The 14,168-nt window shown below is 42.8% G+C and overlaps 26 non-coding genes across 26 annotated transcripts; all 26 read left to right on the top strand.

Moving 5' to 3' along the window:
• The first annotated feature begins 394 nt into the window (after positions 1-394).
• LOC140022076 (5S ribosomal RNA) lies at positions 395-513 on the top strand. The gene has a single exon (XR_011826057.1). It is a non-coding gene; the product is annotated as a 5S ribosomal RNA (ribosomal RNA).
• A 416-nt stretch (positions 514-929) lies between these two features.
• LOC140021913 (5S ribosomal RNA) lies at positions 930-1,048 on the top strand. The gene has a single exon (XR_011825895.1). It is a non-coding gene; the product is annotated as a 5S ribosomal RNA (ribosomal RNA).
• A 417-nt stretch (positions 1,049-1,465) lies between these two features.
• On the top strand, positions 1,466-1,584 carry LOC140023818 (5S ribosomal RNA). Its single transcript, XR_011827784.1, has one exon. It is a non-coding gene; the product is annotated as a 5S ribosomal RNA (ribosomal RNA).
• Positions 1,585-2,000: 416 nt separating this feature from the next.
• Positions 2,001-2,119, top strand: LOC140022078 (5S ribosomal RNA). Its single transcript, XR_011826059.1, has one exon. It is a non-coding gene; the product is annotated as a 5S ribosomal RNA (ribosomal RNA).
• Positions 2,120-2,535: 416 nt separating this feature from the next.
• Positions 2,536-2,654, top strand: LOC140022079 (5S ribosomal RNA). The gene has a single exon (XR_011826060.1). It is a non-coding gene; the product is annotated as a 5S ribosomal RNA (ribosomal RNA).
• A 416-nt stretch (positions 2,655-3,070) lies between these two features.
• LOC140021914 (5S ribosomal RNA) lies at positions 3,071-3,189 on the top strand. The gene has a single exon (XR_011825896.1). It is a non-coding gene; the product is annotated as a 5S ribosomal RNA (ribosomal RNA).
• Positions 3,190-3,606: 417 nt separating this feature from the next.
• On the top strand, positions 3,607-3,725 carry LOC140022080 (5S ribosomal RNA). The gene has a single exon (XR_011826061.1). It is a non-coding gene; the product is annotated as a 5S ribosomal RNA (ribosomal RNA).
• A 417-nt stretch (positions 3,726-4,142) lies between these two features.
• Positions 4,143-4,261, top strand: LOC140023819 (5S ribosomal RNA). Its single transcript, XR_011827785.1, has one exon. It is a non-coding gene; the product is annotated as a 5S ribosomal RNA (ribosomal RNA).
• Positions 4,262-4,677: 416 nt separating this feature from the next.
• On the top strand, positions 4,678-4,796 carry LOC140021915 (5S ribosomal RNA). Its single transcript, XR_011825897.1, has one exon. It is a non-coding gene; the product is annotated as a 5S ribosomal RNA (ribosomal RNA).
• A 417-nt stretch (positions 4,797-5,213) lies between these two features.
• On the top strand, positions 5,214-5,332 carry LOC140023820 (5S ribosomal RNA). Its single transcript, XR_011827786.1, has one exon. It is a non-coding gene; the product is annotated as a 5S ribosomal RNA (ribosomal RNA).
• Positions 5,333-5,748: 416 nt separating this feature from the next.
• On the top strand, positions 5,749-5,867 carry LOC140022081 (5S ribosomal RNA). The gene has a single exon (XR_011826062.1). It is a non-coding gene; the product is annotated as a 5S ribosomal RNA (ribosomal RNA).
• A 417-nt stretch (positions 5,868-6,284) lies between these two features.
• On the top strand, positions 6,285-6,403 carry LOC140022082 (5S ribosomal RNA). The gene has a single exon (XR_011826063.1). It is a non-coding gene; the product is annotated as a 5S ribosomal RNA (ribosomal RNA).
• Positions 6,404-6,819: 416 nt separating this feature from the next.
• On the top strand, positions 6,820-6,938 carry LOC140022084 (5S ribosomal RNA). The gene has a single exon (XR_011826065.1). It is a non-coding gene; the product is annotated as a 5S ribosomal RNA (ribosomal RNA).
• A 416-nt stretch (positions 6,939-7,354) lies between these two features.
• LOC140021916 (5S ribosomal RNA) lies at positions 7,355-7,473 on the top strand. Its single transcript, XR_011825898.1, has one exon. It is a non-coding gene; the product is annotated as a 5S ribosomal RNA (ribosomal RNA).
• A 417-nt stretch (positions 7,474-7,890) lies between these two features.
• Positions 7,891-8,009, top strand: LOC140023821 (5S ribosomal RNA). Its single transcript, XR_011827787.1, has one exon. It is a non-coding gene; the product is annotated as a 5S ribosomal RNA (ribosomal RNA).
• Positions 8,010-8,425: 416 nt separating this feature from the next.
• LOC140022085 (5S ribosomal RNA) lies at positions 8,426-8,544 on the top strand. The gene has a single exon (XR_011826066.1). It is a non-coding gene; the product is annotated as a 5S ribosomal RNA (ribosomal RNA).
• Positions 8,545-8,960: 416 nt separating this feature from the next.
• LOC140022086 (5S ribosomal RNA) lies at positions 8,961-9,079 on the top strand. Its single transcript, XR_011826067.1, has one exon. It is a non-coding gene; the product is annotated as a 5S ribosomal RNA (ribosomal RNA).
• Positions 9,080-9,495: 416 nt separating this feature from the next.
• LOC140021917 (5S ribosomal RNA) lies at positions 9,496-9,614 on the top strand. Its single transcript, XR_011825899.1, has one exon. It is a non-coding gene; the product is annotated as a 5S ribosomal RNA (ribosomal RNA).
• Positions 9,615-10,031: 417 nt separating this feature from the next.
• LOC140022087 (5S ribosomal RNA) lies at positions 10,032-10,150 on the top strand. Its single transcript, XR_011826068.1, has one exon. It is a non-coding gene; the product is annotated as a 5S ribosomal RNA (ribosomal RNA).
• Positions 10,151-10,567: 417 nt separating this feature from the next.
• On the top strand, positions 10,568-10,686 carry LOC140024388 (5S ribosomal RNA). The gene has a single exon (XR_011828361.1). It is a non-coding gene; the product is annotated as a 5S ribosomal RNA (ribosomal RNA).
• A 416-nt stretch (positions 10,687-11,102) lies between these two features.
• On the top strand, positions 11,103-11,221 carry LOC140021919 (5S ribosomal RNA). Its single transcript, XR_011825901.1, has one exon. It is a non-coding gene; the product is annotated as a 5S ribosomal RNA (ribosomal RNA).
• Positions 11,222-11,638: 417 nt separating this feature from the next.
• On the top strand, positions 11,639-11,757 carry LOC140023822 (5S ribosomal RNA). The gene has a single exon (XR_011827788.1). It is a non-coding gene; the product is annotated as a 5S ribosomal RNA (ribosomal RNA).
• Positions 11,758-12,173: 416 nt separating this feature from the next.
• On the top strand, positions 12,174-12,292 carry LOC140022088 (5S ribosomal RNA). The gene has a single exon (XR_011826069.1). It is a non-coding gene; the product is annotated as a 5S ribosomal RNA (ribosomal RNA).
• A 417-nt stretch (positions 12,293-12,709) lies between these two features.
• LOC140022090 (5S ribosomal RNA) lies at positions 12,710-12,828 on the top strand. Its single transcript, XR_011826071.1, has one exon. It is a non-coding gene; the product is annotated as a 5S ribosomal RNA (ribosomal RNA).
• Positions 12,829-13,244: 416 nt separating this feature from the next.
• On the top strand, positions 13,245-13,363 carry LOC140022091 (5S ribosomal RNA). The gene has a single exon (XR_011826072.1). It is a non-coding gene; the product is annotated as a 5S ribosomal RNA (ribosomal RNA).
• A 416-nt stretch (positions 13,364-13,779) lies between these two features.
• On the top strand, positions 13,780-13,898 carry LOC140021920 (5S ribosomal RNA). The gene has a single exon (XR_011825902.1). It is a non-coding gene; the product is annotated as a 5S ribosomal RNA (ribosomal RNA).
• Positions 13,899-14,168: the final 270 nt, after the last annotated feature.

Genomic DNA, 14,168 nt, shown 5'->3' on the forward strand with positions numbered 1-14,168 from the left:
AAATTTCCTATTCGTTCTTTATCCAGTAGTAATTTAGCTCCGTCGGAACGATTGCTTAATATTTTGCTTCTTGTCGAAGCGTGAAGGAGGATCTGAAGGCGCGAGACAAATCAGGAACGGTACGGTTCGATCAAAGCCCGGATCGTCGCTCAAATTTGTCGGCGCAAATGTATCAGCGCAAGCATGAAGGATTGATTTCATGATAATTTAGAGTTGCGGGATGATGGAAAAAAACAGGGGGCAAATCAATAACAAAAAAAAATATGAAAGCAAATAATCAAAAGGGTAAGAGAAAAATGCTTGAATTGACGCTTAAAATGAATTTCGGTCTAGAAAAGCCACACTGCTTCGCAGGACGGGATGGTTTAAAAGAATAAAGCGAAAGGAACATGGCGGGTGCGATCATACCAGCACTAATGCACCGGATCCCATCAGAACTTCGAAATTAAGCGTGTTTGGGCGAGAGTAGTACTTGGATTGGTGACCCCCTGGGAAGTCCTCGTGTTGCACCCCTCTCTTTTTTGTTTCGAAATCCAAATTTACTATTCGTTCTTTATCCAGTAGTAATTTAGCTCCGTCGGAACGATTGCTTAATATTTTGCTTCTTGTCGAAGCGTGAAGGAGGATCTGAAGGCGCGAGACAAATCAGGAACGGTACGGTTCGATCAAAGCCCGGATCGTCGCTCAAATTTGTCGGCGCAAATGTATCAGCGCAAGCATGAATGATTGATTTCATGATAATTTAGAGTTGCGGGATGATGGAAAAAAACAGGGGGCAAATCAATAACAAAAAAAAATATGAAAGCAAATAAACGAAAGGGTAAGAGAAAAATGCTTGAATTGACGCTTAAAATGAATTTCGGTCTAGAAAAGCCACACTGCTTCGCAGGACGGGATGGTTTAAAAGAATAAAGCGAAAGGAACATGGCGGGTGCGATCATACCAGCACTAATGCACCGGATCCCATCAGAACTCCGAAGTTAAGCATGCTTGGGCGACAGTAGTACTAGGATGGGTGACCCCCTGGGAATTCCTCTTGTTGCACCCCTCTTTTTTTTGTTTCGAAATCCAAATTTCCTATTCGTTCTTTATCCAGTAGTAATTTAGCTCCGTCGGAACGATTGCATAATATTTTGCTTCTTGTCGAAGCGTGAAGGAGGATCTGAAGGCGCGAGACAAATCAGGAACGGTACGGCTCGATCAAAGCCCGGATCGTCGCTCAAATTTGTCGGCGTAAATGTATCAGCGCAAGCGTGAAGGATTGATTTCATGATAATTTAGAGTTGCGGGATGATGGAAAAAAACAGGGGGCAAATCAATAGCAAAAAAAAAATATGAAAGCAAATAAATAAAAGGATAATAGGAAAATGCTTGAATTGACGCTTAAAATGAATTTCGGTCTAGAAAAGCCACACTGCTTCGCAGGACGGGGTAGTTTAAAAGAATAAAGCGAAAGGAACATGGCGGGTGCGATCATACCAGCACTAATGCACCGAATCCCATCAGAACTCCGAAGTTAAGCATGCTTGGGCGAGAGTAGTGCTAGGATGGGTGACCCCCTGGGAATTCCTCTTGTTGCACCCCTCTCTTTTTTGTTTCGAAATTCAAATTTTCTATTCGTTCTTTATCCTGTAGTAATTTAGCTCCGTCGGAACGATTGCTTAATATTTTGCTTCTTGTCGAAGCGTGAAGGAGGATCTGAAGGCGCGAGACAAATCAGGAACGGTACGGCTCGATCAAAGCCCGGATCGTTGCTCAAATTTGTCGGCGCAAATGTATCAGCGCAAGCGTGAAGGATTGATTTCATGATAATGTAGAGTTGCGGGATGATGGAAAAAAACAGGGGGCAAATCAATAACAAAAAAAATTATGAAAGCAAATAAATAAAAGGATAATAGGAAAATGCTTGAATTGACGCTTAAAATGAATTTCGGTCTAGAAAAGCCACACTGCTTCGCAGGACGGGGTAGTTTAAAAGAATAAAGCGAAAGAAATATGGCGGGTGCGATCATACCAGCACTAATGCACCGGATCCCATCAGAACTTCGAAATTAAGCGTGTTTGGGCGAGAGTAGTACTTGGATTGGTGACCCCCTGGGAAGTCCTCGTGTTGCACCCCTCTCTTTTTTGTTTCGAAATCCAAATTTCCTATTCGTTCTTTATCCTGTAGTAATTTAGCTCTGTCGGAACGATTGCTTAATATTTTGCTTCTTGTCGAAGCGTGAAGGAGGATCTGAAGGCGCGAGACAAATCAGGAACGGTACGGTTCGATCAAAGCCCGGATCGTCGCTCAAATTTGTCGGCGCAAATGTATCAGCGCAAGCATGAAGGATTGATTTCATGATAATTTAGAGTTGCGGGATGATGGAAAAAAACAGGGGGCAAATCAATAACAAAAAAAAATATGAAAGCAAATAATCAAAAGGGTAAGAGAAAAATGCTTGAATTGACGCTTAAAATGAATTTCGGTCTAGAAAAGCCACACTGCTTCGCAGGACGGGATGGTTTAAAAGAATAAAGCGAAAGGAACATGGCGGGTGCGATCATACCAGCACTAATGCACCGGATCCCATCAGAACTTCGAAATTAAGCGTGTTTGGGCGAGAGTAGTACTTGGATTGGTGACCCCCTGGGAAGTCCTCGTGTTGCACCCCTCTCTTTTTTGTTTCGAAATCCAAATTTACTATTCGTTCTTTATCCAGTAGTAATTTAGCTCCGTCGGAACGATTGCTTAATATTTTGCTTCTTGTCGAAGCGTGAAGGAGGATCTGAAGGCGCGAGACAAATCAGGAACGGTACGGTTCGATCAAAGCCCGGATCGTCGCTCAAATTTGTCGGCGCAAATGTATCAGCGCAAGCATGAATGATTGATTTCATGATAATTTAGAGTTGCGGGATGATGGAAAAAAACAGGGGGCAAATCAATAACAAAAAAAAATATGAAAGCAAATAAACGAAAGGGTAAGAGAAAAATGCTTGAATTGACGCTTAAAATGAATTTCGGTCTAGAAAAGCCACACTGCTTCGCAGGACGGGATGGTTTAAAAGAATAAAGCGAAAGGAACATGGCGGGTGCGATCATACCAGCACTAATGCACCGGATCCCATCAGAACTCCGAAGTTAAGCATGCTTGGGCGACAGTAGTACTAGGATGGGTGACCCCCTGGGAATTCCTCTTGTTGCACCCCTCTTTTTTTTGTTTCGAAATCCAAATTTCCTATTCGTTCTTTATCCAGTAGTAATTTAGCTCCGTCGGAACGATTGCATAATATTTTGCTTCTTGTCGAAGCGTGAAGGAGGATCTGAAGGCGCGAGACAAATCAGGAACGGTACGGCTCGATCAAAGCCCGGATCGTCGCTCAAATTTGTCGGCGCAAATGTATCAGCGCAAGCGTGAAGGATTGATTTCATGATAATTTAGAGTTGCGGGATGATGGAAAAAAACAGGGGGCAAATCAATAGCAAAAAAAAAATATGAAAGCAAATAAATAAAAGGATAATAGGAAAATGCTTGAATTGACGCTTAAAATGAATTTCGGTCTACAAAAGCCACACTGTTTCGCAGGACGGGGTAGTTTAAAAGAATAAAGCGAAAGGAATATGGCGGGTGCGATCATACCAGCACTAATGCACCGGATCCCATCAGAACTTCGAAATTAAGCGTGTTTGGGCGAGAGTAGTACTTGGATTGGTGACCCCCTGGGAAGTCCTCGTGTTGCACCCCTCTCTTTTTTGTTTCGAAATCCAAATTTCCTATTCGTTCTTTATCCAGTAGTAATTTAGCTCCGTCGGAACGATTGCATAATATTTTGCTTCTTGTCGAAGCGTGAAGGAGGATCTGAAGGCGCGAGACAAATCAGGAACAGTACGGCTCGATCAAAGCCCGGATCGTCGCTCAAATTTGTCGGCGTAAATGTATCAGCGCAAGCGTGAAGGATTGATTTCATGATAATTTAGAGTTGCGGGATGATGGAAAAAAACAGGGGGCAAATCAATAGCAAAAAAAAAATATGAAAGCAAATAAATAAAAGGATAATAGGAAAATGCTTGAATTGACGCTTAAAATGAATTTCGGTCTAGAAAAGCCACACTGCTTCGCAGGACGGGGTAGTTTAAAAGAATAAAGCGAAAGGAACATGGCGGGTGCGATCATACCAGCACTAATGCACCGAATCCCATCAGAACTCCGAAGTTAAGCATGCTTGGGCGAGAGTAGTGCTAGGATGGGTGACCCCCTGGGAATTCCTCTTGTTGCACCCCTCTCTTTTTTGTTTCGAAATTCAAATTTTCTATTCGTTCTTTATCCTGTAGTAATTTAGCTCCGTCGGAACGATTGCTTAATATTTTGCTTCTTGTCGAAGCGTGAAGGAGGATCTGAAGGCGCGAGACAAATCAGGAACGGTACGGTTCGATCAAAGCCCGGATCGTCGCTCAAATTTGTCGGCGCAAATGTATCAGCGCAAGCATGAAGGATTGATTTCATGATAATTTAGAGTTGCGGGATGATGGAAAAAAACAGGGGGCAAATCAATAACAAAAAAAAATATGAAAGCAAATAAACAAAAGGGTAAGAGAAAAATGCTTGAATTGACGCTTAAAATGAATTTCGGTCTAGAAAAGCCACACTGCTTCGCAGGACGGGATGGTTTAAAAGAATAAAGCGAAAGGAACATGGCGGGTGCGATCATACCAGCACTAATGCACCGGATCCCATCAGAACTCCGAAGTTAAGCATGCTTGGGCGACAGTAGTACTAGGATGGGTGACCCCCTGGGAATTCCTCTTGTTGCACCCCTCTTTTTTTTGTTTCGAAATCCAAATTTCCTATTCGTTCTTTATCCAGTAGTAATTTAGCTCCGTCGGAACGATTGCATAATATTTTGCTTCTTGTCGAAGCGTGAAGGAGGATCTGAAGGCGCGAGACAAATCAGGAACGGTACGGCTCGATCAAAGCCCGGATCGTCGCTCAAATTTGTCGGCGTAAATGTATCAGCGCAAGCGTGAAGGATTGATTTCATGATAATTTAGAGTTGCGGGATGATGGAAAAAAACAGGGGGCAAATCAATAGCAAAAAAAAAATATGAAAGCAAATAAATAAAAGGATAATAGGAAAATGCTTGAATTGACGCTTAAAATGAATTTCGGTCTAGAAAAGCCACACTGCTTCGCAGGACGGGGTAGTTTAAAAGAATAAAGCGAAAGGAACATGGCGGGTGCGATCATACCAGCACTAATGCACCGAATCCCATCAGAACTCCGAAGTTAAGCATGCTTGGGCGAGAGTAGTGCTAGGATGGGTGACCCCCTGGGAATTCCTCTTGTTGCACCCCTCTCTTTTTTGTTTCGAAATTCAAATTTTCTATTCGTTCTTTATCCTGTAGTAATTTAGCTCCGTCGGAACGATTGCTTAATATTTTGCTTCTTGTCGAAGCGTGAAGGAGGATCTGAAGGCGCGAGACAAATCAGGAACGGTACGGCTCGATCAAAGCCCGGATCGTCGCTCAAATTTGTCGGCGCAAATGTATCAGCGCAAGCGTGAAGGATTGATTTCATGATAATTTAGAGTTGCGGGATGATGGAAAAAAACAGGGGGCAAATCAATAACAAAAAAAAATATGAAAGCAAATAAATAAAAGGATAATAGGAAAATGCTTGAATTGACGCTTAAAATGAAATTCGGTCTAGAAAAGCCACACTGCTTCGCAGGACGAGGTAGTTTAAAAGAATAAAGCGAAAGGAATATGGCGGGTGCGATCATACCAGCACTAATGCACCGGATCCCATCAGAACTTCGAAATTAAGCGTGTTTGGGCGAGAGTAGTACTTGGATTGGTGACCCCCTGGGAAGTCCTCGTGTTGCACCCCTCTCTTTTTTGTTTCGAAATCCAAATTTCCTATTCGTTCTTTATCCTGTAGTAATTTAGCTCCGTCGGAACGATTGCTTAATATTTTGCTTCTTGTCGAAGCGTGAAGGAGGATCTGAAGGCGCGAGACAAATCAGGAACGGTACGGCTCGATCAAAGCCCGGATCGTCGCTCAAATTTGTCGGCGCAAATGTATCAGCGCAAGCGTGAAGGATTGATTTCATGATAATTTAGAGTTGCGGGATGATGGAAAAAAACAGGGGGCAAATCAATAACAAAAAAAAAATATGAAAGCAAATAAATAAAAGGATAATAGGAAAATGCTTGAATTGACGCTTAAAATGAATTTCGGTCTAGAAAAGCCACACTGCTTCGCAGGACGGGGTAGTTTAAAAGAATAAAGCGAAAGGAATATGGCGGGTGCGATCATACCAGCACTAATGCACCGGATCCCATCAGAACTTCGAAATTAAGCGTGTTTGGGCGAGAGTAGTACTTGGATTGGTGACCCCCTGGGAAGTCCTCGTGTTGCACCCCTCTCTTTTTTGTTTCGAAATCCAAATTTCCTATTCGTTCTTTATCCAGTAGTAATTTAGCTCCGTCGGAACGATTGCTTAATATTTTGCTTCTTGTCGAAGCGTGAAGGAGGATCTGAAGGCGCGAGACAAATCAGGAACGGTACGGTTCGATCAAAGCCCGGATCGTCGCTCAAATTTGTCGGCGCAAATGTATCAGCGCAAGCATGAAGGATTGATTTCATGATAATTTAGAGTTGCGGGATGATGGAAAAAAACAGGGGGCAAATCAATAACAAAAAAAAATATGAAAGCAAATAATCAAAAGGGTAAGAGAAAAATGCTTGAATTGACGCTTAAAATGAATTTCGGTCTAGAAAAGCCACACTGCTTCGCAGGACGGGATGGTTTAAAAGAATAAAGCGAAAGGAACATGGCGGGTGCGATCATACCAGCACTAATGCACCGGATCCCATCAGAACTTCGAAATTAAGCGTGTTTGGGCGAGAGTAGTACTTGGATTGGTGACCCCCTGGGAAGTCCTCGTGTTGCACCCCTCTCTTTTTTGTTTCGAAATCCAAATTTACTATTCGTTCTTTATCCAGTAGTAATTTAGCTCCGTCGGAACGATTGCTTAATATTTTGCTTCTTGTCGAAGCGTGAAGGAGGATCTGAAGGCGCGAGACAAATCAGGAACGGTACGGTTCGATCAAAGCCCGGATCGTCGCTCAAATTTGTCGGCGCAAATGTATCAGCGCAAGCATGAATGATTGATTTCATGATAATTTAGAGTTGCGGGATGATGGAAAAAAACAGGGGGCAAATCAATAACAAAAAAAAATATGAAAGCAAATAAACGAAAGGGTAAGAGAAAAATGCTTGAATTGACGCTTAAAATGAATTTCGGTCTAGAAAAGCCACACTGCTTCGCAGGACGGGATGGTTTAAAAGAATAAAGCGAAAGGAACATGGCGGGTGCGATCATACCAGCACTAATGCACCGGATCCCATCAGAACTCCGAAGTTAAGCATGCTTGGGCGACAGTAGTACTAGGATGGGTGACCCCCTGGGAATTCCTCTTGTTGCACCCCTCTTTTTTTTGTTTCGAAATCCAAATTTCCTATTCGTTCTTTATCCAGTAGTAATTTAGCTCCGTCGGAACGATTGCATAATATTTTGCTTCTTGTCGAAGCGTGAAGGAGGATCTGAAGGCGCGAGACAAATCAGGAACGGTACGGCTCGATCAAAGCCCGGATCGTCGCTCAAATTTGTCGGCGTAAATGTATCAGCGCAAGCGTGAAGGATTGATTTCATGATAATTTAGAGTTGCGGGATGATGGAAAAAAACAGGGGGCAAATCAATAGCAAAAAAAAAATATGAAAGCAAATAAATAAAAGGATAATAGGAAAATGCTTGAATTGACGCTTAAAATGAATTTCGGTCTAGAAAAGCCACACTGCTTCGCAGGACGGGGTAGTTTAAAAGAATAAAGCGAAAGGAACATGGCGGGTGCGATCATACCAGCACTAATGCACCGAATCCCATCAGAACTCCGAAGTTAAGCATGCTTGGGCGAGAGTAGTGCTAGGATGGGTGACCCCCTGGGAATTCCTCTTGTTGCACCCCTCTCTTTTTTGTTTCGAAATTCAAATTTTCTATTCGTTCTTTATCCTGTAGTAATTTAGCTCCGTCGGAACGATTGCTTAATATTTTGCTTCTTGTCGAAGCGTGAAGGAGGATCTGAAGGCGCGAGACAAATCAGGAACGGTACGGCTCGATCAAAGCCCGGATCGTTGCTCAAATTTGTCGGCGCAAATGTATCAGCGCAAGCGTGAAGGATTGATTTCATGATAATGTAGAGTTGCGGGATGATGGAAAAAAACAGGGGGCAAATCAATAACAAAAAAAATTATGAAAGCAAATAAATAAAAGGATAATAGGAAAATGCTTGAATTGACGCTTAAAATGAATTTCGGTCTAGAAAAGCCACACTGCTTCGCAGGACGGGGTAGTTTAAAAGAATAAAGCGAAAGAAATATGGCGGGTGCGATCATACCAGCACTAATGCACCGGATCCCATCAGAACTTCGAAATTAAGCGTGTTTGGGCGAGAGTAGTACTTGGATTGGTGACCCCCTGGGAAGTCCTCGTGTTGCACCCCTCTCTTTTTTGTTTCGAAATCCAAATTTCCTATTCGTTCTTTATCCTGTAGTAATTTAGCTCTGTCGGAACGATTGCTTAATATTTTGCTTCTTGTCGAAGCGTGAAGGAGGATCTGAAGGCGCGAGACAAATCAGGAACGGTACGGTTCGATCAAAGCCCGGATCGTCGCTCAAATTTGTCGGCGCAAATGTATCAGCGCAAGCATGAAGGATTGATTTCATGATAATTTAGAGTTGCGGGATGATGGAAAAAAACAGGGGGCAAATCAATAACAAAAAAAAATATGAAAGCAAATAATCAAAAGGGTAAGAGAAAAATGCTTGAATTGACGCTTAAAATGAATTTCGGTCTAGAAAAGCCACACTGCTTCGCAGGACGGGATGGTTTAAAAGAATAAAGCGAAAGGAACATGGCGGGTGCGATCATACCAGCACTAATGCACCGGATCCCATCAGAACTTCGAAATTAAGCGTGTTTGGGCGAGAGTAGTACTTGGATTGGTGACCCCCTGGGAAGTCCTCGTGTTGCACCCCTCTCTTTTTTGTTTCGAAATCCAAATTTACTATTCGTTCTTTATCCAGTAGTAATTTAGCTCCGTCGGAACGATTGCTTAATATTTTGCTTCTTGTCGAAGCGTGAAGGAGGATCTGAAGGCGCGAGACAAATCAGGAACGGTACGGTTCGATCAAAGCCCGGATCGTCGCTCAAATTTGTCGGCGCAAATGTATCAGCGCAAGCATGAATGATTGATTTCATGATAATTTAGAGTTGCGGGATGATGGAAAAAAACAGGGGGCAAATCAATAACAAAAAAAAATATGAAAGCAAATAAACGAAAGGGTAAGAGAAAAATGCTTGAATTGACGCTTAAAATGAATTTCGGTCTAGAAAAGCCACACTGCTTCGCAGGACGGGATGGTTTAAAAGAATAAAGCGAAAGGAACATGGCGGGTGCGATCATACCAGCACTAATGCACCGGATCCCATCAGAACTCCGAAGTTAAGCATGCTTGGGCGACAGTAGTACTAGGATGGGTGACCCCCTGGGAATTCCTCTTGTTGCACCCCTCTTTTTTTTGTTTCGAAATCCAAATTTCCTATTCGTTCTTTATCCAGTAGTAATTTAGCTCCGTCGGAACGATTGCATAATATTTTGCTTCTTGTCGAAGCGTGAAGGAGGATCTGAAGGCGCGAGACAAATCAGGAACGGTACGGCTCGATCAAAGCCCGGATCGTCGCTCAAATTTGTCGGCGCAAATGTATCAGCGCAAGCGTGAAGGATTGATTTCATGATAATTTAGAGTTGCGGGATGATGGAAAAAAACAGGGGGCAAATCAATAGCAAAAAAAAAATATGAAAGCAAATAAATAAAAGGATAATAGGAAAATGCTTGAATTGACGCTTAAAATGAATTTCGGTCTACAAAAGCCACACTGTTTCGCAGGACGGGGTAGTTTAAAAGAATAAAGCGAAAGGAATATGGCGGGTGCGATCATACCAGCACTAATGCACCGGATCCCATCAGAACTTCGAAATTAAGCGTGTTTGGGCGAGAGTAGTACTTGGATTGGTGACCCCCTGGGAAGTCCTCGTGTTGCACCCCTCTCTTTTTTGTTTCGAAATCCAAATTTCCTATTCGTTCTTTATCCAGTAGTAATTTAGCTCCGTCGGAACGATTGCATAATATTTTGCTTCTTGTCGAAGCGTGAAGGAGGATCTGAAGGCGCGAGACAAATCAGGAACAGTACGGCTCGATCAAAGCCCGGATCGTCGCTCAAATTTGTCGGCGTAAATGTATCAGCGCAAGCGTGAAGGATTGATTTCATGATAATTTAGAGTTGCGGGATGATGGAAAAAAACAGGGGGCAAATCAATAGCAAAAAAAAAATATGAAAGCAAATAAATAAAAGGATAATAGGAAAATGCTTGAATTGACGCTTAAAATGAATTTCGGTCTAGAAAAGCCACACTGCTTCGCAGGACGGGGTAGTTTAAAAGAATAAAGCGAAAGGAACATGGCGGGTGCGATCATACCAGCACTAATGCACCGAATCCCATCAGAACTCCGAAGTTAAGCATGCTTGGGCGAGAGTAGTGCTAGGATGGGTGACCCCCTAGGAATTCCTCTTGTTGCACCCCTCTCTTTTTTGTTTCGAAATTCAAATTTTCTATTCGTTCTTTATCCTGTAGTAATTTAGCTCCGTCGGAACGATTGCTTAATATTTTGCTTCTTGTCGAAGCGTGAAGGAGGATCTGAAGGCGCGAGACAAATCAGGAACGGTACGGTTCGATCAAAGCCCGGATCGTCGCTCAAATTTGTCGGCGCAAATGTATCAGCGCAAGCATGAAGGATTGATTTCATGATAATTTAGAGTTGCGGGATGATGGAAAAAAACAGGGGGCAAATCAATAACAAAAAAAAATATGAAAGCAAATAAACAAAAGGGTAAGAGAAAAATGCTTGAATTGACGCTTAAAATGAATTTCGGTCTAGAAAAGCCACACTGCTTCGCAGGACGGGATGGTTTAAAAGAATAAAGCGAAAGGAACATGGCGGGTGCGATCATACCAGCACTAATGCACCGGATCCCATCAGAACTCCGAAGTTAAGCATGCTTGGGCGACAGTAGTACTAGGATGGGTGACCCCCTGGGAATTCCTCTTGTTGCACCCCTCTTTTTTTTGTTTCGAAATCCAAATTTCCTATTCGTTCTTTATCCAGTAGTAATTTAGCTCCGTCGGAACGATTGCATAATATTTTGCTTCTTGTCGAAGCGTGAAGGAGGATCTGAAGGCGCGAGACAAATCAGGAACGGTACGGCTCGATCAAAGCCCGGATCGTCGCTCAAATTTGTCGGCGTAAATGTATCAGCGCAAGCGTGAAGGATTGATTTCATGATAATTTAGAGTTGCGGGATGATGGAAAAAAACAGGGGGCAAATCAATAGCAAAAAAAAAATATGAAAGCAAATAAATAAAAGGATAATAGGAAAATGCTTGAATTGACGCTTAAAATGAATTTCGGTCTAGAAAAGCCACACTGCTTCGCAGGACGGGGTAGTTTAAAAGAATAAAGCGAAAGGAACATGGCGGGTGCGATCATACCAGCACTAATGCACCGAATCCCATCAGAACTCCGAAGTTAAGCATGCTTGGGCGAGAGTAGTGCTAGGATGGGTGACCCCCTGGGAATTCCTCTTGTTGCACCCCTCTCTTTTTTGTTTCGAAATTCAAATTTTCTATTCGTTCTTTATCCTGTAGTAATTTAGCTCCGTCGGAACGATTGCTTAATATTTTGCTTCTTGTCGAAGAGTGAAGGAGGATCTGAAGGCGCGAGACAAATCAGGAACGGTACGGCTCGATCAAAGCCCGGATCGTCGCTCAAATTTGTCGGCGCAAATGTATCAGCGCAAGCGTGAAGGATTGATTTCATGATAATTTAGAGTTGCGGGATGATGGAAAAAAACAGGGGGCAAATCAATAACAAAAAAAAATATGAAAGCAAATAAATAAAAGGATAATAGGAAAATGCTTGAATTGACGCTTAAAATGAAATTCGGTCTAGAAAAGCCACACTGCTTCGCAGGACGAGGTAGTTTAAAAGAATAAAGCGAAAGGAATATGGCGGGTGCGATCATACCAGCACTAATGCACCGGATCCCATCAGAACTTCGAAATTAAGCGTGTTTGGGCGAGAGTAGTACTTGGATTGGTGACCCCCTGGGAAGTCCTCGTGTTGCACCCCTCTCTTTTTTGTTTCGAAATCCAAATTTCCTATTCGTTCTTTATCCTGTAGTAATTTAGCTCCGTCGGAACGATTGCTTAATATTTTGCTTCTTGTCGAAGCGTGAAGGAGGATCTGAAGGCGCGAGACAAATCAGGAACGGTACGGCTCGATCAAAGCCCGGATCGTCGCTCAAATTTGTCGGCGCAAATGTATCAGCGCAAGCGTGAAGGATTGATTTCATGATAATTTAGAGTTGCGGGATGATGGAAAAAAACAGGGGGCAAATCAATAACAAAAAAAAAATATGAAAGCAAATAAATAAAAGGATAATAGGAAAATGCTTGAATTGACGCTTAAAATGAATTTCGGTCTAGAAAAGCCACACTGCTTCGCAGGACGGGGTAGTTTAAAAGAATAAAGCGAAAGGAATATGGCGGGTGCGATCATACCAGCACTAATGCACCGGATCCCATCAGAACTTCGAAATTAAGCGTGTTTGGGCGAGAGTAGTACTTGGATTGGTGACCCCCTGGGAAGTCCTCGTGTTGCACCCCTCTCTTTTTTGTTTCGAAATCCAAATTTCCTATTCGTTCTTTATCCTGTAGTAATTTAGCTCCGTCGGAACGATTGCTTAATATTTTGCTTCTTGTCGAAGCGTGAAGGAGGATCTGAAGGCGCGAGACAAATCAGGAACGGTACGGTTCGATCAAAGCCCGGATCGCCGCTCAAATTTGTCGGCGCAAATGTATCAGCGCAAGCGTGAAGGATTGATTTCATGATAATTTAGAGTTGCGGGATGATGGAAAAAAACAGGGGGCAAATCAATAACAAAAAAAAATATGAAAGCAAATAATCAAAAGGGTAAGAGAAAAATGCTTGAATTGACGCTTAAAATGAATTTCGGTCTAGAAAAGCCACACTGCTTCGCAGGACGGGATGGTTTAAAAGAATAAAGCGAAAGGAACATGGCGGGTGCGATCATACCAGCACTAATGCACCGGATCCCATCAGAACTTCGAAATTAAGCGTGTTTGGGCGAGAGTAGTACTTGGATTGGTGACCCCCTGGGAAGTCCTCGTGTTGCACCCCTCTCTTTTTTGTTTCGAAATCCAAATTTACTATTCGTTCTTTATCCAGTAGTAATTTAGCTCCGTCGGAACGATTGCTTAATATTTTGCTTCTTGTCGAAGCGTGAAGGAGGATCTGAAGGCGCGAGACAAATCAGGAACGGTACGGTTCGATCAAAGCCCGGATCGTCGCTCAAATTTGTCGGCGCAAATGTATCAGCGCAAGCATGAATGATTGATTTCATGATAATTTAGAGTTGCGGGATGATGGAAAAAAACAGGGGGCAAATCAATAACAAAAAAAAATATGAAAGCAAATAAACGAAAGGGTAAGAGAAAAATGCTTGAATTGACGCTTAAAATGAATTTCGGTCTAGAAAAGCCACACTGCTTCGCAGGACGGGATGGTTTAAAAGAATAAAGCGAAAGGAACATGGCGGGTGCGATCATACCAGCACTAATGCACCGGATCCCATCAGAACTCCGAAGTTAAGCATGCTTGGGCGACAGTAGTACTAGGATGGGTGACCCCCTGGGAATTCCTCTTGTTGCACCCCTCTTTTTTTTGTTTCGAAATCCAAATTTCCTATTCGTTCTTTATCCAGTAGTAATTTAGCTCCGTCGGAACGATTGCATAATATTTTGCTTCTTGTCGAAGCGTGAAGGAGGATCTGAAGGCGCGAGACAAATCAGGAACGGTACGGCTCGATCAAAGCCCGGATCGTCGCTCAAATTTGTCGGCGCAAATGTATCAGCGCAAGCGTGAAGGATTGATTTCATGATAATTTAGAGTTGCGGGATGATGGAAAAAAACAGGGGGCAAATCA

Source organism: Coffea arabica, chromosome 11e (assembly GCF_036785885.1).
Source record: "Coffea arabica cultivar ET-39 chromosome 11e, Coffea Arabica ET-39 HiFi, whole genome shotgun sequence".
Classification (NCBI taxonomy): domain Eukaryota; kingdom Viridiplantae; phylum Streptophyta; class Magnoliopsida; order Gentianales; family Rubiaceae; genus Coffea; species Coffea arabica.